Here is a 17,500-nt window from a genome sequence, read left to right as displayed (position 1 = left end):
CCACAAAGCCTGATGCAACTTGAGAGATAGCAGCAATGTACCCCAGCACTTCCTTGCGGCTTAAAGCATCGGCAACCTGGTTATGCCGACCAGGTTTGTGCTTCCACTCAAAATCATACTCTTCAAGGTATTCTTGCCAGCGAGCCTGCCTTGGCGATAATTTCTTCTGCACTTTGAAGAAAGTATTCGCCACATTGTCCGTCAATACCAAGAATTTCGTACCCAGCAAGTAAACTCGCCAGGTTTGAAGGCAATGTACCACAGCCGTCATTTCCTTCTCATGAGCGGAATATCTCTTCTCTGCATCATTAAGCTTCCGGCTTTCAAAGGCAACAGGATGGCCCTCTTGCACGAGTACCCCGCCAATTGCTTTGTCTGAGGCATCCGTGTGCACTTCGAAAGGCAACTCAAAGTCGGGCAGCCGCAGCACCGGCTCGCTTGCCACAGCAACCTTGAGCTTTTCAAAGGCCTCTTGGCAGCCAGCTTCCCACTGCCAAGTCTGATCTTTCTTCAACAACTCTGTCAAAGGGGCCGCCATCTTTGAATAGTTGTGGATGAACTTCCTGTAATAGTTAGCTAATCCAAGAAAAGATCGTAATTCCGACACTTTGGTAGGCGGCGGCCAGTCCAAAATGGCCTGAACCTTCCGTCTATCCATTTTTACATGGCCTTTGCTAATTACATGCCCGAGGAATTTGATTTCCTGTTGGGCGAACTCACACTTCTCCATTTTTACATACAATTCGTGCTTCCTAAGCCTGGACAGCACGTCACTAAGATGGGACAAATGGTCCTCCAAGGACTCACTATAGATAACAATGTCATCTAAGTACACAACTACAAAATCATCGACACAATCATAGAAAACATCGTTCATCAAGTTACAAAACGTCGCAGGAGCATTCGTAAGACCAAATGGCATAACTAAAAATTCAAAAGAACCATACCGAGTTACGCATGTGGTCTTTGCCTCATCCCCTTCTGCCACACGGACTTGCCAATAGCCCGATCTGAGATCCAACTTCGTGAAATAGGAGGCTTTGCATAGCCGATCAAAGAGATCGGTCACCAACGGGACTGGATACTTGTTCTTCACTGTAACCTTGTTTAGTGCCCGATAGTCAACACACATCCGCAATGAACCATCCTGCTTCTTTTGGAACAGAACCGGGGCACCGTAAGGAGCCTTTGAGGGTTGAACCAAGCCAGCATCAAGCAGTTCCGTTAACTGCTTTCTCAATTCCGCAAGCTCTAACGGAGACATCCGATAAGGGGCCTTAGCCGGAGGCTTAGCGCCTGGAAGTAACTCAATCTTATGATCCGTAGCCCGCCGAGGAGGGAGAGACTTAGGCAATTCTGGAGGCATCACATCAGCAAAACCCTTTAGCAAGATTGCCACCTCGTCCGGGACTTCAACCTTCACGTCTGGTTTAATCTCAACCAGTGCTGCAAGGTAAGTCATTTCACCCTTCCTCAGCCCATTCTGTACTTGTATTGCCGACAGCCAACCACCCGTATCTTCTCTTGCCCGCTTGGCCTTTTCTGCCTTGGAACACCGGGGCACAAAGCAAGGTTGTTTCTCATCAGCAATAAATATCCCACCGAGATGTGGCATCAAAGCCACTTTAGCAGCCACAAAGAAATCATTCCCAAGAATAAGTTCAAAGTCATCAAGTGGGACCACCATCAAGTCCACCCGCCCGTTCCAGTCACCAACCTTCATTTGAACATCACTGGTTGATCCGTGCACAGTTTGTGCAGTGGAATTGACCGTCTTAATCCGACTGGAACTCTTGACAACTTTAAGGCCGAGCGAATTTACCAACTGTTCTGAAACGAAATTGTGTGTGGCTCCTGTATCGACCATTGCCAACACATCAGTATTACAAAGCGACACTTTAACGTACATCAAACCTGATCTCTGCGAGGCCGGGGCCTTGTCTGCATGAATAACATTCAGTAACTGCAACGGGTTGACTCGAACATGACCATCCGAGTCAGAATCTGCCCCCTTGGCTTCATCAACGCAAATAGCATTCAGCTTCTCACGTTTTGGGCAATCCTTTGCCCGATGTGGCCCGCTACAAATAAAGCAACCAGAATTGGAATTCCCCTTGTCCTGCGATTTATTGTCACCCGTCGGCTTCGACTTCTGGGGCTTCTCCCATTTCTTTGAACCAGCCTTCTTTTCACCATCCTTCTTGTTCTTAGTTTTCGATTTCGAACCGCTAGATTCAGAAGCATTGGATTTACCCATCAGTTTGAAGTCGGCCAAGCCGTCGGCAGCAGCAACAGCCATCGGCAAGTCTTTGATTCCCAACCTTCGAAGCTCCAACTGAGCCCAACTCTGCAGACCCGACATAAAGTTGAACAGCTTGTCCTCTTCCGGCATGTTCTTGATGTCAAGCATCAACGAACTGAATTCCTTCACATAATCTCGCACCGTACCAGTGTGCTTCAATCGTTTCAGCGACTCCCTTGCAAGCCATGAAGAATTGCAAGGCAGGAACTGATCCTTCAATTCCTTCTTTAGGGACTCCCACGTCTCAATCTTTGGACGGACATCATCCTCAGATCGAGTTCTCCACCAGAGCTTAGCGTCTCCAGCGAGATACATAGTAGTTATCGTCACCCGATCTCCCACTGGAACACGAGCAGCAGAGAAGTACTGCTCCATATCCCAGAGGAAGTTCTCTAACTCTTTGGCATTTCGGGCACCACCGAAAGCCTTTGGTTCAGGAACTTTCATGCTAATACGAGCATCGAAACTTTCGGGGCGGCCAAGAAAGGCCCTCTTTACCACCAGCAATTCCGACTCCAAGTTGGAAACTCTTTCCTTCATGACATCTGAGAGTTTGGTCATATCATTCAACACTTCTGTAAACCTGGTTTCCGTCTGAGCAACGTGTGCTTCGTGTTCGGTTTTCTGAGATTGAACCGAAGCCAACACAACTTCCAATCGATCAACCAAGGTAACGCCCTCATCAGAATCATCAATACCCACGAGATCTTCCAACTGTTTAACACGTTCCCGAACTGCATCCAGAGCCGCATTCGCAGCCATAACTCCAACCGGAGCTCTGATACCAACTGTCACGGGGCTGAATTTCGCCTAAAGATTCTGCCCGTGATGGCACCAAGTTTCCCAGCAAGACTTGGTCTCAGCCCACAGTAAAACACACACACACGAGTTTGAATGAAGTCTAGCACGCACACCGTTTACAGGAACCCGTTCCCAACCTTTTATTGCACCGACAATACAAGGAAAACACTTAGAGTACTAGACAGAACATCCCCCTGCCTTAGACTCGAAAATGCAGTGCCTTTATAAGGCTACAATCAATAAAACGTGGCCACTAAGTGAAATGGGATCATGGGGTGGCCCCATGATCTGCAGTTGACACCCCCAACTGCCCTAGGGTTGTGCTGGCACAGCCACAAGCTGCCAGCACATAGGAAAATAAAACTGCCTGGCAATAACTGCTACTAACTGCCCGATTCTGCTGGGGACACCTGTCCCTGCCTGCCAGCAACATGTGCAGAATGTAGTAACCGTCAATAACCGTTTTGCCCGAGCCAACTCAAGTCTGCCTGGCCAATTTCGTGATCCAACCCAGTTCCAAATACTTAGCCGTTTTCTGATTGCATTGTCCCACAAGCTAGCTTCCCGTTTAGCATCCATGCCCCAATGATCATCGGGCTATCACTTGCATCCCAGCTGCCACTTGCCTAACGGACTAGTGCCGACACCAACCGACACCATCGGGTCACCTTGAAAGGACATGCCTGCCTCATGCCTTAGTTTCCACCGGTTGGCTAGGGTGCAAGGTTCCACCACTAGCCAAGCTTAGCAAGCCTTGGAAATCAAGGTGCTAACAAACCACCCCCACCAGAGGAGGCCGACGTCCTCGTCGGTAAGGTTTGTAGGTATTCCTGAACTTGCTTTTCGAACTGCCACAAAGTCACATCTTTCTCCCACGTAGCCTCCGAATCGGGCCTACTCTTCCACTTCACCAAATAGGAGGTTCTCCTATTTTTCTTGCTCTGTCCTTCCGTTTTATGATCCAGAATTTTGTCCACCCCCTTGTCAAATTGCATCCGAATCACTGGAGGAGCCCGTTGAGCCTGTTTTCTTCCCACGTTTACCAAGTCCGGATGGAACGGCTTTAGAAAACTGACGTGAAATGTGGGATGAATTTTCAACCTGTCCGGCAATTTCAAACGATAAGCAACATTCCCCACTCGCTTTACAACTTCAAAGGGACCATCGTAGCGTGCAATCAACCCGCGATGCACCTTCTTGCTATTGATTTTCTTCCAGATTTGGGGAGTAAGTTTGAGCATAACCTTATCCCCAACCTGAAATTCCAGTGGCCGCCTTCCTTTGTCCGCATACTTCTTCATTCGCTTCGCGGCCTTTGACAAACTGTCTTGGGCTTCCTCAAGCAACTCTTGCTTTGCACGAGCAAATCTATAAGCAGCAGGACACCGACCTCCTGTGCTGGTCCTAGCCACCTCGTGAGGAGTAAGGGGCTGTTGGCCCGAAGCCAACTCAAACGGACTAACACCCGTCGATGACGATCTGTGCAGGTTGTAACAAAACTGTGCACTGTCCAGCAACTCCACCCAATTCTGTTGACTTGCTGTGACGTAGTGCCTCAAGTATTCCTCCAACAACGAATTAATCCTTTCAGTTTGGCCATCTGTCTGCGGATGATTTGCTGTGGAGAATTTCAACTCAGAACCCATCAAGTTGAACAACACTGTCCAGAATCGACCCGTGAATCGAGTATCCCTATCACTGACAATATCTTCGGGCAACCCGAAGTATTTCACCACATACTTATAAAACAAGTCAGCAGCAACATCAGCGGGACATTTATGTGGCGCAGGGATAAAAACAGCATACTTAGAGAAACGATCAACAACAACCATAATTGAACGCATACCATCAACTTTCGGCAACCCAGAAATGAAGTCCATAGAGATACAAACCCAAGGCTTCTCTGGAATGGATAAGGGCTGCAACAAGCCTGCCTCTTTCCTTCGCTCCGTCTTATCCTGTTGGCAAACCAAACAGGTTTTGACATAGGCTTCCACGTCGTCCTCCATCTTTGGCCAATAATAAGAGCGCGACAACAAAGCCAACATGCGCTGCCTTCCCGGATGGCCAGCCCACTGTGGATCGTGGGTTTCTCTAAGCAACTCTTGCCTCAAGCCCCCAAGAACAGGGACATATAATCTGTCTCCTTTGGCATGGAGCAGATTGTCTTCCAACCAATACCTGCGAACAGTCCCGTCTTTGACCTGTTGTGCCAGCTTTTGATACTCAGAATCATTTCCAGCATTTACCCGGATCCTGTCCACAAAGCCTGATGCAACTTGAGAGATAGCAGCAATGTACCCCAGCACTTCCTTGCGGCTTAAAGCATCGGCAACCTGGTTATGCCGACCAGGTTTGTGCTTCCACTCAAAATCATACTCTTCAAGGTATTCTTGCCAGCGAGCCTGCCTTGGCGATAATTTCTTCTGCACTTTGAAGAAAGTATTCGCCACATTGTCCGTCAATACCAAGAATTTCGTACCCAGCAAGTAAACTCGCCAGGTTTGAAGGCAATGTACCACAGCCGTCATTTCCTTCTCATGAGCGGAATATCTCTTCTCTGCATCATTAAGCTTCCGGCTTTCAAAGGCAACAGGATGGCCCTCTTGCACGAGTACCCCGCCAATTGCTTTGTCTGAGGCATCCGTGTGCACTTCGAAAGGCAACTCAAAGTCGGGCAGCCGCAGCACCGGCTCGCTTGCCACAGCAACCTTGAGCTTTTCAAAGGCCTCTTGGCAGCCAGCTTCCCACTGCCAAGTCTGATCTTTCTTCAACAACTCTGTCAAAGGGGCCGCCATCTTTGAATAGTTGTGGATGAACTTCCTGTAATAGTTAGCTAATCCAAGAAAAGATCGTAATTCCGACACTTTGGTAGGCGGCGGCCAGTCCAAAATGGCCTGAACCTTCCGTCTATCCATTTTTACATGGCCTTTGCTAATTACATGCCCGAGGAATTTGATTTCCTGTTGGGCGAACTCACACTTCTCCATTTTTACATACAATTCGTGCTTCCTAAGCCTGGACAGCACGTCACTAAGATGGGACAAATGGTCCTCCAAGGACTCACTATAGATAACAATGTCATCTAAGTACACAACTACAAAATCATCGACACAATCATAGAAAACATCGTTCATCAAGTTACAAAACGTCGCAGGAGCATTCGTAAGACCAAATGGCATAACTAAAAATTCAAAAGAACCATACCGAGTTACGCATGTGGTCTTTGCCTCATCCCCTTCTGCCACACGGACTTGCCAATAGCCCGATCTGAGATCCAACTTCGTGAAATAGGAGGCTTTGCATAGCCGATCAAAGAGATCGGTCACCAACGGGACTGGATACTTGTTCTTCACTGTAACCTTGTTTAGTGCCCGATAGTCAACACACATCCGCAATGAACCATCCTGCTTCTTTTGGAACAGAACCGGGGCACCGTAAGGAGCCTTTGAGGGTTGAACCAAGCCAGCATCAAGCAGTTCCGTTAACTGCTTTCTCAATTCCGCAAGCTCTAACGGAGACATCCGATAAGGGGCCTTAGCCGGAGGCTTAGCGCCTGGAAGTAACTCAATCTTATGATCCGTAGCCCGCCGAGGAGGGAGAGACTTAGGCAATTCTGGAGGCATCACATCAGCAAAACCCTTTAGCAAGATTGCCACCTCGTCCGGGACTTCAACCTTCACGTCTGGTTTAATCTCAACCAGTGCTGCAAGGTAAGTCATTTCACCCTTCCTCAGCCCATTCTGTACTTGTATTGCCGACAGCCAACCACCCGTATCTTCTCTTGCCCGCTTGGCCTTTTCTGCCTTGGAACACCGGGGCACAAAGCAAGGTTGTTTCTCATCAGCAATAAATATCCCACCGAGATGTGGCATCAAAGCCACTTTAGCAGCCACAAAGAAATCATTCCCAAGAATAAGTTCAAAGTCATCAAGTGGGACCACCATCAAGTCCACCCGCCCGTTCCAGTCACCAACCTTCATTTGAACATCACTGGTTGATCCGTGCACAGTTTGTGCAGTGGAATTGACCGTCTTAATCCGACTGGAACTCTTGACAACTTTAAGGCCGAGCGAATTTACCAACTGTTCTGAAACGAAATTGTGTGTGGCTCCTGTATCGACCATTGCCAACACATCAGTATTACAAAGCGACACTTTAACGTACATCAAACCTGATCTCTGCGAGGCCGGGGCCTTGTCTGCATGAATAACATTCAGTAACTGCAACGGGTTGACTCGAACATGACCATCCGAGTCAGAATCTGCCCCCTTGGCTTCATCAACGCAAATAGCATTCAGCTTCTCACGTTTTGGGCAATCCTTTGCCCGATGTGGCCCGCTACAAATAAAGCAACCAGAATTGGAATTCCCCTTGTCCTGCGATTTATTGTCACCCGTCGGCTTCGACTTCTGGGGCTTCTCCCATTTCTTTGAACCAGCCTTCTTTTCACCATCCTTCTTGTTCTTAGTTTTCGATTTCGAACCGCTAGATTCAGAAGCATTGGATTTACCCATCAGTTTGAAGTCGGCCAAGCCGTCGGCAGCAGCAACAGCCATCGGCAAGTCTTTGATTCCCAACCTTCGAAGCTCCAACTGAGCCCAACTCTGCAGACCCGACATAAAGTTGAACAGCTTGTCCTCTTCCGGCATGTTCTTGATGTCAAGCATCAACGAACTGAATTCCTTCACATAATCTCGCACCGTACCAGTGTGCTTCAATCGTTTCAGCGACTCCCTTGCAAGCCATGAAGAATTGCAAGGCAGGAACTGATCCTTCAATTCCTTCTTTAGGGACTCCCACGTCTCAATCTTTGGACGGACATCATCCTCAGATCGAGTTCTCCACCAGAGCTTAGCGTCTCCAGCGAGATACATAGTAGTTATCGTCACCCGATCTCCCACTGGAACACGAGCAGCAGAGAAGTACTGCTCCATATCCCAGAGGAAGTTCTCTAACTCTTTGGCATTTCGGGCACCACCGAAAGCCTTTGGTTCAGGAACTTTCATGCTAATACGAGCATCGAAACTTTCGGGGCGGCCAAGAAAGGCCCTCTTTACCACCAGCAATTCCGACTCCAAGTTGGAAACTCTTTCCTTCATGACATCTGAGAGTTTGGTCATATCATTCAACACTTCTGTAAACCTGGTTTCCGTCTGAGCAACGTGTGCTTCGTGTTCGGTTTTCTGAGATTGAACCGAAGCCAACACAACTTCCAATCGATCAACCAAGGTAACGCCCTCATCAGAATCATCAATACCCACGAGATCTTCCAACTGTTTAACACGTTCCCGAACTGCATCCAGAGCCGCATTCGCAGCCATAACTCCAACCGGAGCTCTGATACCAACTGTCACGGGGCTGAATTTCGCCTAAAGATTCTGCCCGTGATGGCACCAAGTTTCCCAGCAAGACTTGGTCTCAGCCCACAGTAAAACACACACACACGAGTTTGAATGAAGTCTAGCACGCACACCGTTTACAGGAACCCGTTCCCAACCTTTTATTGCACCGACAATACAAGGAAAACACTTAGAGTACTAGACAGAACATCCCCCTGCCTTAGACTCGAAAATGCAGTGCCTTTATAAGGCTACAATCAATAAAACGTGGCCACTAAGTGAAATGGGATCATGGGGTGGCCCCATGATCTGCAGTTGACACCCCCAACTGCCCTAGGGTTGTGCTGGCACAGCCACAAGCTGCCAGCACATAGGAAAATAAAACTGCCTGGCAATAACTGCTACTAACTGCCCGATTCTGCTGGGGACACCTGTCCCTGCCTGCCAGCAACATGTGCAGAATGTAGTAACCGTCAATAACCGTTTTGCCCGAGCCAACTCAAGTCTGCCTGGCCAATTTCGTGATCCAACCCAGTTCCAAATACTTAGCCGTTTTCTGATTGCATTGTCCCACAAGCTAGCTTCCCGTTTAGCATCCATGCCCCAATGATCATCGGGCTATCACTTGCATCCCAGCTGCCACTTGCCTAACGGACTAGTGCCGACACCAACCGACACCATCGGGTCACCTTGAAAGGACATGCCTGCCTCATGCCTTAGTTTCCACCGGTTGGCTAGGGTGCAAGGTTCCACCACTAGCCAAGCTTAGCAAGCCTTGGAAATCAAGGTGCTAACAGTAGGCCACTATCCTACCATCGAAAGTTGATAGGGCAGAAATTTGAATGATGCGTCGCCGGCACGAAGGCCGTGCGATCCGTCGAGTTATCATGAATCATCAGAGCAACGGGCAAAGCCCGCGTTGACCTTTTATCTAATAAATGCATCCCTTCCAGAAGTCGGGGTTTGTTGCACGTATTAGCTCTAGAATTACTACGGTTATCCGAGTAGAAGATACCATCAAACAAACTATAACTGATTTAATGAGCCATTCGCAGTTTCACAGTCTGAATTAGTTCATACTTACACATGCATGGCTTAATCTTTGAGACAAGCATATGACTACTGGCAGGATCAACCAGGTAGCATTCCTTTTGCGACGCTGGCACCTCCCATGCCCATTGAACAAACCAAAGAGGCAAGGGCGAGCACAGCAATCATCCGCAACAAGCGACGAACGCTTTTTGGGTAAATAACAATCGCAAGATGTATACCCACATAAGTTTCAGCATCCGAGAATACGAGTCGCAACTATTGGCCATGATGACCGCACAATGAATGCGCAATTTGCATGAAACACGAGCAGCACTTTGAGGCTCACCTCCACCAAAGGTGGTGCAAAGAGAGAAGAGGGACTTTTACGATCGAATTCCATCGCATTGGGTATGTGACACAGGAACCCATGATTTCACAAGGAGCATTTGCTTCTCATGAATATATTATTGAAGAGCACTGTACGAGATGGACTTCACCGCACAAGCAAAGAAATATCCAATCCCGACAAAATCAACTACAACCCACACGCCATTACGTACACTATGCACCCACTACTCCGACCAATTGCACCTCAAAGGACAAACTTGCCCTACGAAAAGCAAAGAGCCAAGAGTAGCAAGCCAAGCACCGTTTAGCATGAATTCACAAGGGACACAACATTAGGCAAGAATTTATACAAACGCAACGAGCTTACCCTTGCGCAAGGGTGGGACTGCCCCCAAGGGATTCACACCAATTCATCATCGAGGAACTTTACCAAAGGGACGGTGCCATAGCCAATGAAGAACCATCAACCGGCGCTCACCGCCGAAGCAACAAGCTTCTCCCTCAACAAGGAGGCAACACCTGGGCTACGCAACGTGGCATTAGGAATCAAAGACCATTAGCCAATTTCGCATTTCCGTGCGGGGACACCAATGCACCATCGGGACTGTGCCATAGCCGAAGGATATCCATCAGCCGGCGCTCCTCGCCAAGGCGACGAGCTTACCTCTCAGCAAGGAGGCATCCTCCGAAAGGGACACCAATGCATCATGGAGGAAAATTACCCAAGGGCCAGTGCCATAGCCAATGGAGAACCATCAACCGGCGCTCGCCGCCTAAGCGACAAGCTTCTCCCTCAACAAGTAGGCAACCCCTGGGCTACGCAACGTGGCATTAGGTATCAAAGACCATTAGCCAGTTTCGCTTTTCCGTACGGGGACACCAATGCGTCATCGGGATTGTGCCATAGCCAACGGATATCCATCAGCCGGCGCTCACCGCCAAGGCGACAAGCTTACCTCTCAGCAAGGAGGCATCCCCCGAAAGGGACACCAATGCATCATGGAGGAAGATTACCGAAGGGACATTGCCGTAGCCAATTGAAAAGATCAATCGGCCGGCGCTCGCCACCCATCTCATTGAAATAGACGACGAGCTTACCTCTCAACAAGAAGGCATCCCCCAAAGGGAACACCAATGCGTCATCGAGGAAGAATTTTCGAGCAGCAACGAGCTTACCTCTCCGCAAGGGTGGGGCTTCCCCGAAGGGTTACAACACCAATGCATCATCAAGGAAGCTTTCCGACGGGACATTGCCATAGGCAATGTAGGACCACCGGCCAGCGCATGACGCCTAAACGACATGCTTACCCCTCAGCAAGAAGGCATTCCCTAAATGAACACCAATGCATCGTCGAGGAAGAATTTTTAAAACATAACTTTGCTTACCCCTCAGCATATAGGCAATCACCGAAGGACACGCAAATGCGTCATCAAGGAAGATTTTTGCAAATTCATTTTTTGATTTTTTGATGAACGATGAATTTAGAAAACATTTTGGCTTCACATAAAAGCATCTACAAACTTACCTCTCCGCAACGGTGTCCCCGCCCCTAAGGGTTTCAACACCAATGCATCATTAAGATAGTTTTTTCGAAGGGACAGGGCCGTTGCCAATGGACGAGATCCATCGGGCTTGTGCCATAGCAAATGGATATCCATCAGCCGGCGCTCACCGCCAAGGCGACGAGCTTACCTCTCAGCAAGGAGGCATCCCCCAAAAGGGACAACAATGCATCATGGAGGAATATTACCAAAGGGACAGTGCCATAGCCAATGGAGAACCATCAACCGGCGCTCGGCGCCTAAGCGACAAGCTTCTCCCTCAACAAGGAGGCAACCCCTGGGCTACGCAACGTGGCATTAGGAATCAAAGACCATTAGCCAGTTTCGCTTTTCCGTGCGGGGACACCAATGCGTCATCGGGAATGTGCCATAGCCAACGGATATCCATCAGCCGGCGCTCACCGCCGAGGCGACGAGCTTACCTCTCAACAAGGAGGCATCCCCCGAAAGGGACACCAATGCATCATGGAGGAAAATTACACAAGGGACAGTGCCATAGCCAATGGAGAACCATCAACCGGCGCTCGCCGCCTAAGCGACAAGCTTCTCCCTCAACAAGGAGGCAACCCCTGGGCTACGCAACGTGGCATTAGGAATCAAAGACCATTAGCCAGTTTCGCTTTTCCGTACGGGGACACCAATGCGTCATCGGGATTGTGCCATAGCCAACGGATATCCATCAGCCGGCGCTCACCGCCAAGGCGACAAGCTTACCTCTCAGCAAGGAGGCATCCCCCGAAAGGGACACCAATGCATCATGGAGGAAGATTACCGAAGGTACATTGCCGTAGCCAATTGAAAAGATCAATCGGCCGGCGCTCGCCACCCATCTCATTGAAATAGACGACCGGCTTACCTCTCAACAAGAAGGCATCCCCCAAAGGGAACACCAATGCGTCATCGAGGAAGAATTTTCGAGCAGCAACGAGCTTACCTCTCCGCAAGGGTGGGGCTTCCCCGAAGGGTTACAACACCAATGCATCATCAAGGAAGCTTTCCGACGGGACATTGCCATAGCCAATGTAGGACCACCGGCCACAGCATGACGCCTAAACGACATGCTTACCCCTCAGCAAGAAGGCATTCCCTAAATGAACACCAATGCATCGTCGAGGAAGAATTTTTAAAACATAACTTTGCTTACCCCTCAGCATATAGGCAATCACCGAAGGACACGCCAATGCGTCATCAAGGAAGATTTTTGCGAATTCATTTTTTGATTTTTTGATGAACAATGAATTTAGAAAACATTTTGGCTTCACATAAAAGCATCTACAAACTTACCTCTCCGCAACGGTGTCCCTGCCCCTAAGGGTTTCAACACCAATGCATCATTAAGATAGTTTTTTCGAAGGGACAGGGCCGTTGCCAATGGACGAGATCCATCGGGTTTGTGCCATAGCAAATGGATATCCATCAGCCGGCGCTCACCGCCAAGGCGACAAGCTTACCTCTCAGCAAGGAGGCATCCCCCGAAAGGGACACCAATGCATCATGGAGGAAAATTACCAAAGGGACAGTGCCATAGCCAATGGAGAACCATCAACCGGCGCTCGCCGCCTAAGCGACAAGCTTCTCCCTCGACAAGGAGGCAACCCCTGGGCTACGCAACGTGGCATTAGGAATCAAAGACCATTAGCCAGTTTCGCTTTTCCGTGCGGGGACACCAATGCGTCATCGGGAATGGGCCATAGCCAACGGATATCCATCAGCCGGCGCTCACCGCCAAGGCGACGAGCTTACCTCTCAGCAAGGAGGCATCCCCCGAAAGGGACACCAATGCATCATGGAGGAAAATTACCCAAGGGACAGTGCCATAGCCAATGGAGAACCATCAACCGGCGCTCGCCGCCTAAGCGACAAGCTTCTCCCTCAACAAGGAGGCAACCCCTGGGCTACGCAACGTGGCATTAGGAATCAAAGACCATTAGCCAGTTTCGCTTTTCCGTACGGGGACACCAATGCGTCATCGGGACTGTGCCATAGCCAACGGATATCCATCAGCCGGCGCTCACCGCCAAGGCGACGAGCTTACCTCTCAGCAAGGAGGCATTCCCCGAAAGGGACACCAATGCATCATGGAGGAAAATTACCCAAGGGACAGTGCCATAGCCAATGGAGAACCATCAACCGGCGCTCGCCGCCTAAGCGACAAGCTTCTCCCTCAACAAGGAGGCAACCCCTGGGCTACGCAACGTGGCATTAGGAATGAAAGACCATTAGCCAGTTTCGCTTTTCCGTACGGGGACACCAATGCATCATCGGGATTGTGCCATAGCCAACGGATATCCATCAGCCGGCGCTCACCGCCAAGGCGACAAGCTTACCTCTCAGCAAGGAGGCATCCCCCGAAAGGGACACCAATGCATCATGGAGGAAAATTACCCAAGGGACAGTTCCATAGCCAATGGAGAACCATCAACCGGCGCTCGCCGCCTAAGCGACAAGCTTCTCCCTCGACAAGGAGGCAACCCCTGGGCTACGCAACGTGGCATTAGGAATCAAAGACCATTAGCCAGTTTCGCTTTTCCGTGCGGGGACACCAATGCATCATCGGGATTGTGCCATAGCCAACGGATATCCATCAGCCAGCGCTCACCGCCAAGGCGGCAAGCTTACCTCTCAGCAAGGAGGCATCCCCCGAAAGGGACACCAATGCATCATGGAGGAAAATTACCCAAGGGACAGTGCCATAGCCAATGGAGAACCATCAACCGGCGCTCGCCGCCTAAGCGACAAGCTTCTCCCTCGACAAGGAGGCAACCCCTGGGCTACGCAACGTGGCATTAGGAATCAAAGACCATTAGCCAGTTTCGCTTTTCCGTGCGGGGACACCAATGCGTCATCGGGACTGGGCCATAGCCAACGGATATCCATCAGCCGGCGCTCACCGCCAAGGCGACGAGCTTACCTCTCAGCAAGGAGGCATCCCCCGAAAGGGACACCAATGCATCATGGAGGAAAATTACCCAAGGGACAGTGCCATAGCCAATGGAGAACCATCAACCGGCGCTCGCCGCCTAAGCGACAAGCTTCTCCCTCGACATGGAGGCAACCCCTGGGCTACGCAACGTGGCATTAGGAATGAAAGACCATTAGCCAGTTTCGCTTTTCCGTGCGGGGACACCAATGCGTCATCGGGAATGTGCCATAGCCAACGGATATCCATCAGCCGGCGCTCACCGCCAAGGCGTCGAGCTTACCTCTCAGCAAGGAGGCATCCCCCGAAAGGGACACCAATGCATCATGGAGGAAAATTACCCAAGGGACAGTGCCATAGCCAATGGAGAACCATCAACCAGCGCTCGCCGCCTAAGCGACAAGCTTCTCCCTCAACAAGGAGGCAACCCCTGGGCTACGCAACGTGGCATTAGGAATGAAAGACCATTAGCCAGTTACGCTTTTCCGTGCGGGGACACCAATGCATCATCGGGACTGTGCCATAGCCAACAGGTATCCGTTAGCCGGCGCTCACCACCAAGGTAGCAAGCTTACCTCTCAGCAAGGAGGCATCCCCCATCGGAACACCAATGCATCATGGAGGATGTGAGTCTGCAAGCATTCCCAACGGGACTCGAAAGCACGAGCATTTTGAGACCAAACGGCCATGGAGTTCTAGTTTCTGCCCGATAGTGTCATTGTTTGCTCTGCCATTCCTTGGCTAGGCCTTGCCTTTACCCGGGCATTTTTTTCTAGCGTTTCCAACGGGTCATCTCTTTACGGGTTTCTGTGGCCAAACCGCCAACATTTGCCCGACATAGTTTTTCTTTGCCCGATAGAGTCATGCTTTGCCCCACGGGACGGGTAAAAATAACATTTCGCCTCCGGGGTATTTCGGTCTTTTTTCCGAGCATTACCCACGGGTAGTGCTTCCAGGGGTAACCAAGGCCAAATGGCCAAGAATTGCCCGATAGAGTCCTGCTCTGCTCGATAGAGCTGTGCATTGCCTTGCGGGACGACTTAATATAGCATTTCGATTTAGGGGCATTTCGGTCTTTTTTCCGTGCATTACCGACGGGTAGTGTTTTCTCGAGTAACCGAGGCCAAATGGCCAAGATTTGCCCGGGTGGTCTCGATAGCAACGTGCCTTGGCACCCGGCGTCGGGTGGCCTCGGCTTCCCCAAGGGAGGGACACCACCCCCCCCCCTATAGTAGTAAAATTAGCCTTTGCTCTTGTGGCAGGAAGGAACATCAATGTGTCCGAACTGAAGCAATAGGGGTTTTTTTGAGCATCGCAACTTTTTTTCATAAACTTTGAATTGGGACATCTTCACAAAAATATGAAGCAACTCCTCCAAAAAATTCAGAATTTTTTGCCAAAAGGATAATTTTATATTAATTAAACAAAAAATAAATAGATAAAAATCATAAAAAATACAAAAAAATACAAAAAAAGTAAGAAAAAATCACAAAAAATTATAAACAAGCTACACAATAATTAGGTAAATATATTGGGTTGAAAAATAAGGCATCTATAATAGAAAATGTTTAAATTAAGACTTAAAAACATCTAAAAATAAAAATTAAAAAAGATTTTAAACTAACATTGCGAAAGTCCCAAAAGATGGCGACTAAACAAGAGTTTTTGGGGCGTTTCGACAAGAACATATTGGTGCTTGCATTGATTTGCCCGGCGACAAGCTACTTTTTAGCCGGTACCCAGCAAATTCTTAGCCGTTAACCAGCAACTTTTTAGCCGTTACCCAGCAACTTGCTTGCCGTTGCCTAGCAACTTCTTAGCCATTACCCAGCGTTACCCGTCATCTTGGTTGTTGTTGCCGATACCCAGCATTACCCGACAGCTTGGTTGCCATCACCCAACAACTTTTTACCCGATAGCCAGCATTACCCGACAGCTTGGTTGCCGTTACCCAGCAACATTTTAGCCGATACCCAGCAACTTTTTAGCCGATACCCAGCATTACCCGACAGCTTGGTTGCCGTTACCCAGCAACATTTTAGCCAATACCCAGCAACTTTTTAGCCGATACCCAGCATTACCCGACAGCTTGGTTGCCGTTACCCAGCAACATTTTAGCCGATAGCCAGCATTACCCGACAGCTTGGTTGCCGTTACCCAGCAACATTTTAGCCGATACCCAGCATTACCCGACAGCTTGGTTGCCGTTACCCAGCAACTTTTTAGCCGTTACCCGGTGAGCCAACTTGCCATGCCTTGGCTAGAACTGTCAACTGTTGTTGCCTACATTCATGTGCGATTCCCGATGCCTTGTCTAGACCGTCGTCTTGGCATACGCCCAAGTGTTTGCCCAAGTGTTTCCCAAGTGTTTCCCAAGTGTCCAAGTTCCAAAGTGCCTAAGTGCCGTGCCGTGCCGCGCGCGCGCGCGTGGGTCTTTGATATAAGAATATTTAGAAAAAAAATTCTAAACATGCTATATATCAAAGACCCACGCGCGCGCGCGCGCGGCACGGCACGGCACTTAGGCACTTTGGAACTTGGACACTTGGAAACACTTGGACGGCTAGGCGGTGGACGATAATGACTGGTACAGCCTAGCCCAAACGGCAAAGAAAATCTAGTTTCGCCTTTGCCGAACCCGGTTATATTAGCATGCCGTTTCAAGGGCCTTTCGGTGCTCTTTCCGAGCATAACTGACGGATCGGGTTCTCTTGAGTAAGCGAGGCAACGAGGCAGAGGAAATCTAGTTTTTGCTCGATAGAGTCGCGTCTCGGCTAAAAGAGCATGCCGTTTCATGAGAATTTCGGCCTTTTCTTCCGAGCATTACCGACGGGATGTGATTCGAGGGGTATCCGAGGCCAAACGGCCAGCAACTGCCCGATAGAGTCCTGCTCTGCCCGATAGAGCCGTGCTTTGCCTTTCGGGACGGCTTAAAATAGCATTTCGATTCAGGGGCATTTCGGTCTTTTTTCCGGGCATTACCGACGGGTAGTGTTTTCTCGAGTAACCGAGGCCAAATGGCCAAGAATTGCCCGGGTGGTCTCGATAGCAACGTGCCTTGGCACCCGGCGTCGGGTGGCCACGGCTTCCCCAAGGGAGGGACACCACCCCCCCCTATAGTAGTAAAATTAGCCTTTGCCCTTGTGGCAGGAAGGAACATCAATGTGTCCGAACTGAAGCAATGGGGTTTTT

Source organism: Rhododendron vialii, chromosome 11a (assembly GCF_030253575.1).
Source record: "Rhododendron vialii isolate Sample 1 chromosome 11a, ASM3025357v1".
Classification (NCBI taxonomy): Eukaryota; Viridiplantae; Streptophyta; class Magnoliopsida; order Ericales; family Ericaceae; genus Rhododendron; species Rhododendron vialii.
This window is presented reverse-complemented; position numbering follows the sequence as displayed.